This window comes from Oncorhynchus tshawytscha, linkage group LG25, assembly GCF_018296145.1.
Source record: "Oncorhynchus tshawytscha isolate Ot180627B linkage group LG25, Otsh_v2.0, whole genome shotgun sequence".
Taxonomy (NCBI): domain Eukaryota; kingdom Metazoa; phylum Chordata; class Actinopteri; order Salmoniformes; family Salmonidae; genus Oncorhynchus; species Oncorhynchus tshawytscha.
In genome coordinates, this window is record NC_056453.1 from 5,583,059 (window position 1) to 5,596,627 (window position 13,569).

The 13,569-nt window shown below is 44.5% G+C and overlaps 1 protein-coding gene across 2 annotated transcripts in view; it reads right to left on the minus strand.

The window, feature by feature from the left end:
* The window catches only part of LOC112224098 (MAGUK p55 subfamily member 2-like), a 126,395-nt gene extending 112,986 nt beyond the window's left edge, over positions 1–13,409 (minus strand). The window contains exon 1 of one of the 2 annotated variants that reach the window (XM_042305916.1): positions 13,011–13,409. The gene's annotated coding sequence lies outside the window, so the exon portion shown is untranslated. The remainder of the gene's footprint in view (positions 1–13,010) is intronic. The other variant, XM_024387402.2, reaches the window with a different exon arrangement.
* Positions 13,410–13,569: the final 160 nt, after the last annotated feature.

Genomic DNA, 13,569 nt, shown 5'->3' on the forward strand with positions numbered 1-13,569 from the left:
TCTCTGTCCTGTTGGAAGTCTGTTCCCTCCAGGATTAATGTTCGTTTGTCTTTGCGTACCCGGTTCTGACGCTGTCTCTGTCCTGTTTGATGTCTGTTCCCTGTCAGGATTAATGTTCGTTTGTCTTTACATACCCGGTTCTGACACTGTCGCTGTCCTGTTTGATGTCTGTTCCCTGTCAGGATTAATGTTCGTTTGTCTTTGCATACCCAGTTCTGACACTGTCTCTGTCCTGTTTGAAGTCTGTTCCCTGTCAGGATTAATATTTGTTTGTCTTTGCATACCCGGTTCTGACGCTGTCTCTGTCCTGTTTGATGTCTGTTCCCTGCTGCTAGGATTAATGTTTGTTTGTCTTTGCATACCCGGTTCTGATGCTGTCTCTCTCCTGTTGGAAGTCTGTTCCCTGTCAGGATTAGTGTTTGTTTGTCTTTTTACGTACCCAGTTCTGATGCTGTCGTTGTCCTGTTTGATGTCTGTTCCCTGTCAGGATTAATGTTTATTTGTCTCTGCATACCCGGTTCTGATGCTGTCTCTGTCCTGTTTGATGTCTGTTCCCTGTCAGGATTAATGTTAGTTTGTCTCTACATACCCGGTTCTGATGCTGTCTCTGTCCTGTTTGATGTCTGTTCCCTGTCAGGATTAATGTTTGTTTGTCTTTACATACCCGGTTCTGACACTGTCGCTGTCCTGTTTGATGTCTGTTCCCTGTCAGGATTAATGTTCGTTTGTCTTTGCATACCCGGTTCTGACACTGTCGCTGTCCTGTTTGATGTCTGTTCCCTGTCAGGATTAATGTTTGTTTGTCTTTGCATACCCAGTTCTGACACTGTCTCTGTCCTGTTTGAAGTCTGTTCCCTGTCAGGATTAATGTTTGTTTGTCTCTGCATACCCGGTTCTGACGCTGTCTCAGTCCTGTTTGATGTCTGTTCACTGTCAGGATTAGTGTTTGTTTGTCTTTACGTACCCAGTTCTGATGCTGTCTCTGTCCTGTTTGATGTCTGTTCCCTGCTGTCAGGATTAATGTTTGTTTGTCTTTGCATACCCGGTTCTGACACTGTCTCTGTCCTGTTTGATGTCTGTTCACTGTCAGGATTAGTGTTTGTTTGTCTTTACGTTTCTGATGCTGTCTCTGTCCTGTTTGATGTCTGTTCCCTGCTGTCAGGATTCATGTTTGTTTGTCTTTGCATACCCGGTTCTGACGCTCTCTGTCCTGTTTGATGTCTGTTCCCTGTCAGGATTAATGTTTGTTTGTCTTTATTTCTGATGCTGTCTCTGTCCTGTTGGAAGTCTGTTCCCTCCAGGATTAATGTTCTTTGTCTTTGCATACCCAGTTCTGACGCTGTCTCTGTCCTGTTTGATGTCTGTTCCCTGCTGTCAGGATTAATGTTTGTTTGTCTTTGCATACCCAGTTCTGACGCTGTCTCTGTCCTGTTTGATGTCTGTTCCCTGCTGTCAGGATTAATGTTTGTTTGTCTTTGCATACCCGGTTCTGACGCTGTCTCTGTCCTGTTTGATGTCTGTTCCCTGCTGTCAGGATTAATGTTTGTTTGTCTTTGCATACCCGGTTCTGACGCTGTCTCTGTCCTGTTTGATGTCTGTTCCCTGTCAGGATTAATGTTTGTTTGTCTTTGCATACCCGGTTCTGACGCTGTCTCTGTCCTGTTTGATGTCTGTTCCCTGTCAGGATTAATGTTTGTTTGTCTTTGCATACCCGGTTCTGACGCTGTCTCTGTCCAGTTTGATGTCTGTTCCCTGCTGTCAGGATTAATGTTTGTTTGTCTCTGCATACCCGGTTCTGACGCTGTCTCTGTCCTGTTTGATGTCTGTTCCCTGTCAGGATTAATGTTCGTTTGTCTTTGCATACCCGGTTTTGACATCCTGTTTGATGTCTGTTCCCTGTCAGGATTAATGTTCGTTTGTCTTTGCATACCCAGTTCTGACGCTGTCTCTGTCCTGTTTGATGTCTGTTCCCTGCTGTCAGGATTAATGTTTGTTTGTCTTTGCATACCCAGTTCTGACGCTGTCTCTGTCCTGTTTGATGTCTGTTCCCTGTCAGGATTAATGTTTGTTTGTCTTTGCATACCCGGTTCTGACGCTGTCTCTGTCCTGTTTGATGTCTGTTCCCTGTCAGGATTAATGTTCATTTGTCTTTGCATACCTTCTGACGCTGTCTCTGTCCTGTTTGATGTCTGTTCCCTGTCAGGATTAATGTTTGTTTGTCTTTGCATTCTGATGCTGTCCTGTCCTGTTCTGTTCCCTCCACCTGTCTTTGCTGTTGTTTGATGTCTGTTCCCTGTCAGGATTAATGTTCATTTGTCTTTGCATCCTCTGTCCTGTTTGATGTCTGTTCCCTGTTCCCTGTGTCAGGATTAATGTTCGTTTGTCTTTGCATACCCAGTTCTGACGCTGTCTCTGTCCTGTTTGATGTCTGTTCCCTGTCAGGATTAATGTTTGTTTGTCTTTGCATACCCGGTTCTGACGCTGTCTCTGTCCTCTGTTCCTGTCAGGATTAATGTTCATTTGTCTTTGCATTTCTGACCTGTCTCTGTCCTGTTTGATGTCTGTTCCCTGTCAGGATTAATGTTTGTTTGTCTTTGCATACCTCTGGTTCTGATTAATGCTGTCTCTGTCCTGTTTGATGTCTGTTCCCTGTCAGGATTAATGTTTGTTTGTCTTTGCATACCCGGTTCTGACACTGTCTCTGTCCTGTTTGATGTCTGTTCCCTGTCAGGATTAATGTTCGTTTGTCTTTGCATACCCAGTTCTGACACTGTCTCTGTCCTGTTTGAAGTCTGTTCCCTGTCAGGATTAATGTTTGTTTGTCTTTGCATTTCTGACGCTGTCTCTGTCCTGTTTGATGTCTGTTCCTGCTGTAGGATTAATGTTTGTTTGTCTTTGCATACCTGATGCTGTCTCTCTCCTGTTGGAAGTTCTGAGGATTAGTGTTTGTTTGTCTTTACGCTGTTCTGCTGTCGTTGTCCTGTTTGATGTCTGTTCCCTGTCAGGATTAATGTTTATTTGTCTTTGCATACCCGGTTCTGATGCTGTCTCTGTCCTGTTTGATGTCTGTTCCCTGTCAGGATTAATGTTAGTTTGTCTCTACATACCCGGTTCTGATGCTGTCTCTGTCCTGTTTGATGTCTGTTCCCTGTCAGGATTAATGTTTGTTTGTCTTTACATACCCGGTTCTGACACTGTCTCTGTCCTGTTTGATGTCTGTTCCCTGTCAGGATTAATGTTCGTTTGTCTTTGCATACCCGGTTCTGACACTGTCGCTGTCCTGTTTGATGTCTGTTCCCTGCTGTCAGGATTAATGTTTGTTTGTCTTTGCATACCCAGTTCTGACGCTGTCTCTGTCCTGTTTGATGTCTGTTCCCTGTCAGGATTAATGTTTGTTTGTCTTTGCATACCCGGTTCTGACGCTGTCTCTGTCCTGTTTGATGTCTGTTCCCTGTCAGGATTAATGTTTGTTTGTCTTTGCATACCCGGTTCTGACGCTGTCTCTGTCCTGTTTGATGTCTGTTCCCTGCTGTCAGGATTAATGTTTGTTTGTCTTTGCATACCCGGTTCTGACGCTGTCTCTGTCCTGTTTGATGTCTGTTCACTGTCAGGATTAGTGTTTGTTTGTCTTTACGTACCCAGTTCTGATGCTGTCTCTGTCCTGTTTGATGTCTGTTCCCTGCTGTCAGGATTAATGTTCGTTTGTCTTTGCATACCCGGTTCTGACGCTGTCTCTGTCCTGTTTGATGTCTGTTCCCTGCTGTCAGGATTAATGTTTGTTTGTCTTTGCATACCCGGTTCTGACGCTGTCTCTGTCCTGTTTGATGTCTGTTCCCTGTCAGGATTAATGTTTGTTTGTCTTTGCATACCCGGTTCTGACACTGTCTCTGTCCTGTTTGATGTCTGTTCCCTGTCAGGATTAATGTTTGTCTTTACGTACCCAGTTCTGATGCTGTCTCTGCTGTTCCCTCCAGGATTAATGTTCGTTTGTCTTTGCATACCCAGTTCTGACGCTGTCTCTGTCCTGTTTGATGTCTGTTCCCTGCTGTCAGGATTAATGTTTGTTTGTCTTTGCATACCCAGTTCCCTGGTTCTGATGTCTGTTCGCTGTCTCTGTCCTGTTTGATGTCTGTTCCCTGCTGTCAGGATTAATGTTTGTTTGTCTTTGCATACCCGGTTCTGACGCTGTCTCTGTCCTGTTTGATGTCTGTTCCCTGTCAGGATTAATGTTTGTTTGTCTTTGCATACCCGGTTCTGACGCTGTCTCTGTCCTGTTTGATGTCTGTTCCCTGTCAGGATTAATGTTTGTTTGTCTTTGCATACCCGGTTCTGATGTCTGTCTCTGTCCTGTTTGATGTCTGTTCCTGTCCTGTTCCCTGTCAGGATTAATGTTTGTTTGTCTTTGCATACCCGGTTCTGACGCTGTCTCTGTCCTGTTTGATGTCTGTTCCCTGTCAGGATTAATGTTAGTTTGTCTTTGCATACCCAGTTCTTACGCTGTCTCTGTCCAGTTTGATGTCTGTTCCCTGCTGTCAGGATTAATGTTTGTTTGTCTTTGCATACCCGGTTCTGACGCTGTCTCTGTCCTGTTTGATGTCTGTTCCCTGTCAGGATTAATGTTTGTTTGTCTTTGCATACCCGGTTCTGACGCTGTCTCTGTCCTGTTTGATGTCTGTTCCCTGTCAGGATTAATGTTCATTTGTCTTTGCATACCCGGTTCTGACGCTGTCTCTGTCCTGTTTGATGTCTGTTCCCTGTTTAATGTTTGTTTGTCTTTACGACCCAGTTCTGATGCTGTCTCTGTCCTGTTTGATGTCTGTTCCCTGCTGTCAGGATTAATGTTCGTTTGTCTTTGCATACCCAGTTCTGACGCTGTCTCTGTCCTGTTTTATGTCTGTTCCCTGTCAGGATTAATGTTTGTTTGTCTTTGCATACCCGGTTCTGACGCTGTCTCTGTCCTTTTGATGTCTGTTCCCTGTCAGGATTAATGTTCATTTGTCTTTGCATACCCGGTTCTGACGCTGTCTCTGTCCTGTTTGATGTCTGTTCCCTGTCAGGATTAATGTTTGTTTGTCTTTATGTCTGTTCCTGTCCTGTTGGAAGTCTGTTCCCTCCAGGATTAATGTTCGTTTGTCTTTGCGTACCCGGTTCTGACGCTGTCTCTGTCCTGTTTGATGTCTGTTCCCTGTCAGGATTAATGTTCGTTTGTCTTTGCATACCCAGTTCTGACACTGTCTCTGTCCTGTTTGAAGTCTGTTCCCTGTCAGGATTAGTGTTTGTTTGTCTTTACGTACCCAGTTCTGATGCTGTCTCTGTCCAGTTTGATGTCTGTTCCCTGCTGTCAGGATTAATGTTTGTTTGTCTTTGCATACCCGCTTCTGACGCTGTCTCTGTCCTGTTTGATGTCTGTTCCCTGTCAGGATTAATGTTAGTTTGTCTCTGCATACCCGGTTCTGACGCTGTCTGTTCCCTGCTGTCAGGATTCATGTTTGTTTGTCTTTGCATACCCGGTTCTGACGCTGTCTCTGTCCTGTTTGATGTCTGTTCCCTGTCAGGATTAATGTTTGTTTGTCTTTGCATACCCGGTTCTGACGCTCTCTGTCCTGTTTGATGTCTGTTCCCTGTCAGGATTAATGTTTATTTGTCTCTGCATACCCGGTTCTGACGCTGTCTCTGTCCTGTTTGATGTCTGTTCCCTGTCAGGATTAATGTTCGTTTGTCTTTGCATACCCGGTTCTGACGCTGTCTCTGTCCTGTTTGATGTCTGTTCCCTGTCAGGATTAATATTTGTTTGTCTTTGCATACCCGGTTCTGACGCTGTCTCTTTCCTGTTTGATGTCTGTTCCCTGTCAGGATTAATGTTTGTTTGTCTTTGCATACCCGGTTCTGACACTGTCTCTGTCCTGTTTGATGTCTGTTCCCTGTCAGGATTAATGTTTGTTTGTCTTTACGTACCCAGTTCTGATGCTGTCTCTGTCCTGTTGGAAGTCTGTTCCCTGCAGGATTAATGTTCGTTTGTCTTTGCATACCCAGTTCTGACGCTGTCTCTGTCCTGTTTGATGTCTGTTCCCTGCTGTCAGGATTAATGTTTGTTTGTCTTTGCATACCCAGTTCTGACGCTGTCTCTGTCCTGTTTGATGTCTGTTCCCTGCTGTCAGGATTAATGTTCGTTTGTCTTTGCATACCCGGTTCTGATGCTGTCTCTGTCCTGTTTGATGTCTGTTCCCTGTCAGGATTAATGTTCGTTTGTCTTTGCATACCCGGTTCTGACGCTGTCTCTGTCCTGTTTGATGTCTGTTCCCTGTCAGGATTAATGTTCGTTTGTCTTTGCATACCCAGTTCTGACGCTGTCTCTGTCCTGTTTGATGTCTGTTCCCTGTCAGGATTAACGTTTGTTTGTCTTTGCATACCCGGTTCTGACGCTGTCTCTGTCCTGTTTGATGTCTGTTCCCTGTCAGGATTAATGTTTGTTTGTCTTTGCATACCCGGTTCTGACGCTGTCTCTGTCCAGTTTGATGTCTGTTCCCTGCTGTCAGGATTAATGTTTGTTTGTCTTTGCATACCCGGTTCTGACGCTGTCTCTGTCCTGTTTGATGTCTGTTCCCTGTCAGGATTAATGTTCGTTTGTCTTTGCATACCCGGTTCTGACGCTGTCTCTGTCCTGTTTGATGTCTGTTCCCTGTCAGGATTAATGTTCGTTTGTCTTTGCATACCCAGTTCTGACGCTGTCTCTGTCCTGTTTGATGTCTGTTCCCTGCTGTCAGGATTAATGTTTGTTTGTCTTTGCATACCCAGTTCTGACGCTGTCTCTGTCCTGTTTGATGTCTGTTCTCTGCTGTCAGGATTAATGTTTGTTTGTCTTTACATACCCAGTTCTGACGCTGTCGCTGTCCTGTTTGATGTCTGTTCCCTGTCAGGATTAATGTTAGTTTGTCTCTGCATACCCGGTTCTGATGCTGTCTCTGTCCTGTTTGATGTCTGTTCCCTGTCAGGATTAATGTTAGTTTGTCTCTACATACCCGGTTCTGATGCTGTCTCTGTCCTGTTTGATGTCTGTTCCCTGTCAGGATTAATGTTTGTTTGTCTTTGCATACCCGGTTCTGACACTGTCTCTGTCCTGTTTGATGTCTGTTCCCTGTCAGGATTAATGTTCGTTTGTCTTTGCATACCGGGTTCTGACGCTGTCTCTGTCCTGTTTGATGTCTGTTCCCTGCTGTCAGGATTCATGTTTGTTTGTCTTTGCATACCCGGTTCTGACGCTGTCTCTGTCCTGTTTGATGTCTGTTCCCTGCTGTTAGGATTAATGTTAGTTTGTCTTTACATACCCGGTTCTGATGCTGTCTCTGTCCTTTTTGATGTCTGTTCCCTGTCAGGATTAATGTTTATTTGTCTCTGCATACCCGGTTCTGACGCTGTCTCTGTCCTGTTTGATGTCTGTTCCCTGTCAGGATTAACGTTTGTTTGTCTTTGCATACCGGGTTCTGATGCTGTCTCTGTCCTGTTTGATGTCTGTTCCCTGTCAGGATTAATGTTTATTTGTCTCTGCATACCCGGTTCTGACGCTGTCTCTGTCCTGTTTGATGTCTGTTCCCTGTCAGGATTAATGTTCGTTTGTCTTTGCATACCCGGTTCTGACCCTGTCTCTGTCCTGTTTGATGTCTGTTCCCTGTCAGGATTAACGTTTGTTTGTCTTTGCATACCGGGTTCTGATGCTGTCTCTGTCCTGTTTGATGTCTGTTCCCTGCTGTCAGGATTAATGTTTGTTTGTCTTTGCATACCCGGTTCTGACGCTTTCTCTGTCCTGTTTGCTGTCTGTTCCCTCCAGGATTAATGTTTATTTGTCTCTGCATACCCGGTTCTGACGCTGTCTCTGTCCTGTTTGATGTCTGTTCCCTGTCAGGATTAATGTTCGTTTGTCTTTGCATACCCGGTTCTGACGCTGTCTCTGTCCTGTTTGATGTCTGTTCCCTGTCAGGATTAATGTTTGTTTGTCTTTGCATACCCGGTTCTGACACTGTCTCTGTCCTGTTTGATGTCTGTTCCCTGTCAGGATTAATGTTTGTCTTTACGTACCCAGTTCTGATGCTGTCTCTGTCCTGTTGGAAGTCTGTTCCCTCCAGGATTAATGTTCGTTTGTCTTTGCATACCCGGTTCTGACGCTGTCTCTGTCCTGTTTGATGTCTGTTCCCTGTCAGGATTAATGTTTGTTTGTCTTTGCATACCCGGTTCTGACGCTGTCTCTGTCCTGTTTGATGTCTGTTCCCTGCTGTCAGGATTAATGTTTGTTTGTCTTTGCATACCCGGTTCTGACGCTGTCTCTGTCCTGTTTGATGTCTGTTCCCTGTCAGGATTAATGTTCGTTTGTCTTTGCATGCCCGGTTCTGACGCTGTCTCTGTCCTGTTTGATGTCTGTTCCCTGTCAGGATTAATGTTCGTTTGTCTTTGCATACCCGGTTCTGACGCTGTCTCTGTCCTGTTTGATGTCTGTTCCCTGTCAGGATTAATGTTTGTTTGTCTTTGCATACCCGGTTCTGACACTGTCTCTGTCCTGTTTGATGTCTGTTCCCTGTCAGGATTAATGTTTGTCTTTACGTACCCAGTTCTGACGCTGTCTCTGTCCTGTTTGATGTCTGCTCCCTGCTGTTAGGATTAGTGTTTGTTTGTCTTTACATACCCAGTTCTGACGCTGTCTCTGTCCTGTTTGATGTCTGTTCTCTGCTGTCAGGATTAATGTTTGTTTGTCTTTACATACCCAGTTCTGACGCTGTCGCTGTCCTGTTTGATGTCTGTTCCCTGTCAGGATTAATGTTAGTTTGTCTCTACATACCCGGTTCTGATGCTGTCTCTGTCCTGTTTGATGTATGTTCCCTGCTGTCAGGATTAATGTTTGTTTGTCTTTGCATACCCAGTTCTGACACTGTCTCTGTCCTGTTTGAAGTCTGTTCCCTGTCAGGATTAATGTTTGTTTGTCTTTGCATACCCGGTTCTGACGCTGTCTCTGTCCTGTTTGATGTCTGTTCCCTGTCAGGATTAATGTTCGTTTGTCTTTGCATACCCAGTTCTGACGCTGTCTCTGTCCTGTTTGATGTCTGTTCCCTGTCAGGATTAATGTTTGTTTGTCTTTGCATACCCGGTTCTGACGCTGTCTCTGTCCTGTTTGATGTCTGTTCCCTGTCAGGATTAATGTTAGTTTGTCTTTGCATACCCAGTTCTTACGCTGTCTCTGTCCAGTTTGATGTCTGTTCCCTGCTGTCAGGATTAATGTTTGTTTGTCTTTGCATACCCGCTTCTGACGCTGTCTCTGTCCTGTTTGATGTCTGTTCACTGTCAGGATTAGTGTTTGTTTGTCTTCACGTACCCAGTTCTGATGCTGTCTCTGTCCTGTTGGAAGTCTGTTCCCTCCAGGATTAATGTTCGTTTGTCTTTGCATACCCGGTTCTGACGCTGTCTCTGTCCTGTTTGATGTCTGTTCCCTGTCAGGATTAATGTTTGTTTGTCTTTGCATACCCGGTTCTGACGCTGTCTCAGTCCTGTTTGATGTCTGTTCACTGTCAGGATTAGTGTTTGTTTGTCTTCACGTACCCAGTTCTGATGCTGTCTCTGTCCTGTTGGAAGTCTGTTCCCTCCAGGATTAATGTTTGTTTGTCTTTGCATACCCGGTTCTGACGCTGTCTCTGTCCAGTTTGATGTCTGTTCCCTGTCAGGATTAATGTTCGTTTGTCTTTGCATACCCAGTTCTGACGCTGTCTCTGTCCTGTTTGATGTCTGTTCCCTGTCAGGATTAATGTTTGTTTGTCTTTGCATACCCGGTTCTGACGCTGTCTCTGTCCTGTTTAATGTCTGTTCCCTGCTGTCAGGATTAATGTTTGTTTGTCTTTGCATACCCGGTTCTGACGCTGTCTCAGTCCTGTTTGATGTCTGTTCACTGTCAGGATTAGTGTTTGTCTTCACGTACCCAGTTCTGATGCTGTCTCTGTCCTGTTGGAAGTCTGTTCCCTCCAGGATTAATGTTCGTTTGTCTTTGCATACCCGGTTCTGACGCTGTCTCTGTCCTGTTTGATGTCTGTTCCCTGTCAGGATTAATGTTCGTTTGTCTTTGCATACCCAGTTCTGACGCTGTCTCTGTCCTGTTTGATGTCTGTTCCCTGTAAGGATTAATGTTTGTTTGTCTTTACATACCCGGTTCTGACGCTGTCTCTGTCCTGTTTGATGTCTGTTCCCTGTCAGGATTAATGTTTGTTTGTCTTTGCATACCCGGTTCTGACACTCTCTGTCCTGTTTGTCTGTTCCCTGTCAGGATTAATGTTTGTCTTTGCATACCCGGTTCTGACGCTGTCTCTGTCCTGTTTGATGTCTGTTCCCTGTCAGGATTAATGTTCGTTTGTCTTTGCATACCCGGTTCTGACGCTGTCTCTGTCCTGTTTGATGTCTGTCCCCTGCTGTCAGGATTAATGTTCGTTTGTCTTTGCATACCCAGTTCTGACGCTGTCTCAGTCCTGTTTGATGTCTGTTCACTGTCAGGATTAATGTTCGTTTGTCTTTACATACCCGGTTCTGACGCTGTCTCAGTCCAGTTTGATGTCTGTTCCCTGTCAGGATTAGTGTTTGTTTGTCTTTGCATACCCGGTTCTGACGCTGTCTCTGTCCTGTTTGATGTCTGTTCCCTGTCAGGATTAATGTTAGTTTGTCTCTGCATACCCGGTTCTGATGCTGTCTCTGTCCTGTTTGATGTCTGTTCCCTGTCAGGATTAATGTTCGTTTGTCTTTGCATACCCAGTTCTGACGCTGTCTCTGTCCTGTTTGATGTCTGTTCCCTGCTGTCAGGATTAATGTTCGTTTGTCTTTGCATACCCGGTTCTGACGCTGTCTCTGTCCTGTTTGATGTCCCCTGCTGTCAGGATTAATGTTCGTTTTTGTCTTTGCATACCCGGTTCTGACACTCTCTGTCCTGTTTGTCTGTTCCGTGTCAGGATTAATTTTAGTTTGTCTCTGCATACCCGGTTCTGATGCTGTCTCTGTCCTGTTTGATGTCTGTTCCCTGCTGTCAGGATTAATGTTTGTCTTTGCATACCCGGTCCTGACGCTGTCTCTGTCCTGTTTGATGTCTGTTCCCTGTCAGGATTAATGTTAGTTTGTCTCTGCATACCCGGTTCTGATGCTGTCTCTGTCCTGTTCAGGATTAATGTTTGTTTGTCTTTGCGTACCCGGTTCTGACGCTGTCTCTGTCCTGTTTGATGTCTGCTCCCTGCTGTTAGGATTAATGTTCGTTTGTCTTTGCATACCCGGTTCTGACGCTGTCTCTGTCCTGTTTGATGTCTGTTCCCTGTCAGGATTAATGTTCGTTTGTCTTTACGTACCCAGTTCTGATGCTGTCTCTGTCCTGTTTGATGTCTGTTCCCTGTCAGGATTAATGTTTGTTTGTCTTTGCTTACCCGGTTCTGACGCTGTCTCTGTCCTGTTTGATGTCTGTTGCCTATTAAATGTTCTACTCCTCCTACCTGCTTCTCTTCTGCAGCGTCGGTCCTTACAGGGTCGCCACTGGTGAAACGACATGTAGCCTATTTTAAATGATGAGCGCTTCATACATTCACCTTTTCATGTTTGTTTTTTTGTTTTTGTTTTATCATTCAAATCATATTGTTGAGTTTCAATACTTCAAAGCAATACTTCAAAAGCATTCAAGGAGACCCCCGGGTCGGTTCAGAGAATTGATCCTCAGGGACGAGTACTTGAAGGGGGAGCATTAGGGTGGGCAGACCCTACCCCAGGCTGGCAGCACCAGTTATGCTCATTTTTTATGTGGTTGTGATGGTAATAGAAGAGGGGGGGCTGCACATAGGTTTGTGGGGATATAACTATTGGGGAGAGCCCCATTTTCTCTCTGGGGAGATACCTCCAACAATGTTTATAACTAACCCAAGATAGACCACAGCCTGTATTGAGATCAAATGTTTTTGAAATTAGCAGAATGTTGGCCCAAATTCATCTCATTCCATCTTCTCCGACCGCCGGCCACTGGGCTTCCTCTCACCACCATATTTGGTAATGAGTGGAAACGCACAACCGGATGCTCACATTTATACATCCCGTGAAATATCTGTGATACCCCCGCTGTACTGCTAGCTAGTTCAGACTAGGTTTGCTGTTTTGTGCAGCGATATCCCCGTACCCAATGTAGTCTAACAATGTCTGTTGACATGAACCGTATTTCCCCCTCTGTCAGTGTGTTATTTAATCTAACGCTAGTAAAGTTGTAAAATCGGGAAACTCCTAAACGCCTCTATATATTCCGAATAAAACTGGGTGGCGACGTGGGCATGTGCCAGGTTACAGGTGCTACAATGCATATGATGTCCCACTGTCCTTATAGCTACATAAGGTTTGGAATTCTGCTATTGTAAACAGCCATTTTCTCCCAGTCCCAATTACATTTAAAATTGGATGATTGATCATTCATCATTAACTCATAGGTTATTGTTCATACTTGTAAAGTCAGGGAATGTTATAATTCACTAGCGCAAAATATGGGAGTCTGCACACGGTTTACTATCCCCTCACACAACTCGAGTCCCGTAAGTGGGGTAAGAAAATGAAATCAGAAATAGTTTGTTTTTGCTTAAATGCTTTTCTCTCAGGCCAGTCCTCACGAACTGTGGGCTTTGTATGCACTACGCACATATGTAGGCTCCTGCGTAATAACCATAGCAATCGATTGTGGACGTAATCTAGAGGTAAAGTGCTGGCTAATGGTTTGCACTGTCATCCTTCGTGAGATTGTGATGCCACCACTATCATGAATTCACACTGTCTAGTCAATTCATTTGTCATTTGGATTCCAGCATAAAACAAGCCACCTGGTGCCAGGCGCACATCACCGCAGAATCCCAATCGATTTTAAATAGCCGGTTTACGAAGAGGAACATTATGATGACAAAAATGTATAATATTCTAGTCTATATCAACAACCTCATTCATTCTATTTAACAAATTACTAGTTTATGAGCTCATACCTGTTAGGTTACCTTGCTTCAGTTAGTTCCAGTGTCCAATTCGAGCTGAAAGCTAGACGGAGCGGCTGAAATGTAAAATCCCTGAGCACGGTTGCTGGAGAAAAAGGGGGAAATGGGCTGTGTGACAGTGCAGACCCCACTGAACTGCGATTTGAATGCCTATTGTCGAGTAGGTTGCTCGCGATGGGAATTTCACAAATGATCAGACAGTATAGCCTACCATAAATGAAAGAGTAAACTAATACTGTGTCCAAAAGTTTCAGAATGATGAGTTTCATCTTCACCCCAGGAAACGGTATTAAAATACTTATACTTCAATGCATCGACTCTTTTTTTTATAATATTGTGAGGAATTATGGTCAACGTAGGCTATGCATGTCCTGCAGCATGGTCAGTAGACTGTTGTCTAATGCCTAAATTGTCACATAACTCAAATGGCAAATAAGGCAGAGATAGAAAATTGTAACTGAATTCTCTTGTAATATACTGTCACCTATTGGTATGAATATGTAACATATACTGTTAGAAGATGGTACTCTTATAACAACAGGCCTGAAGT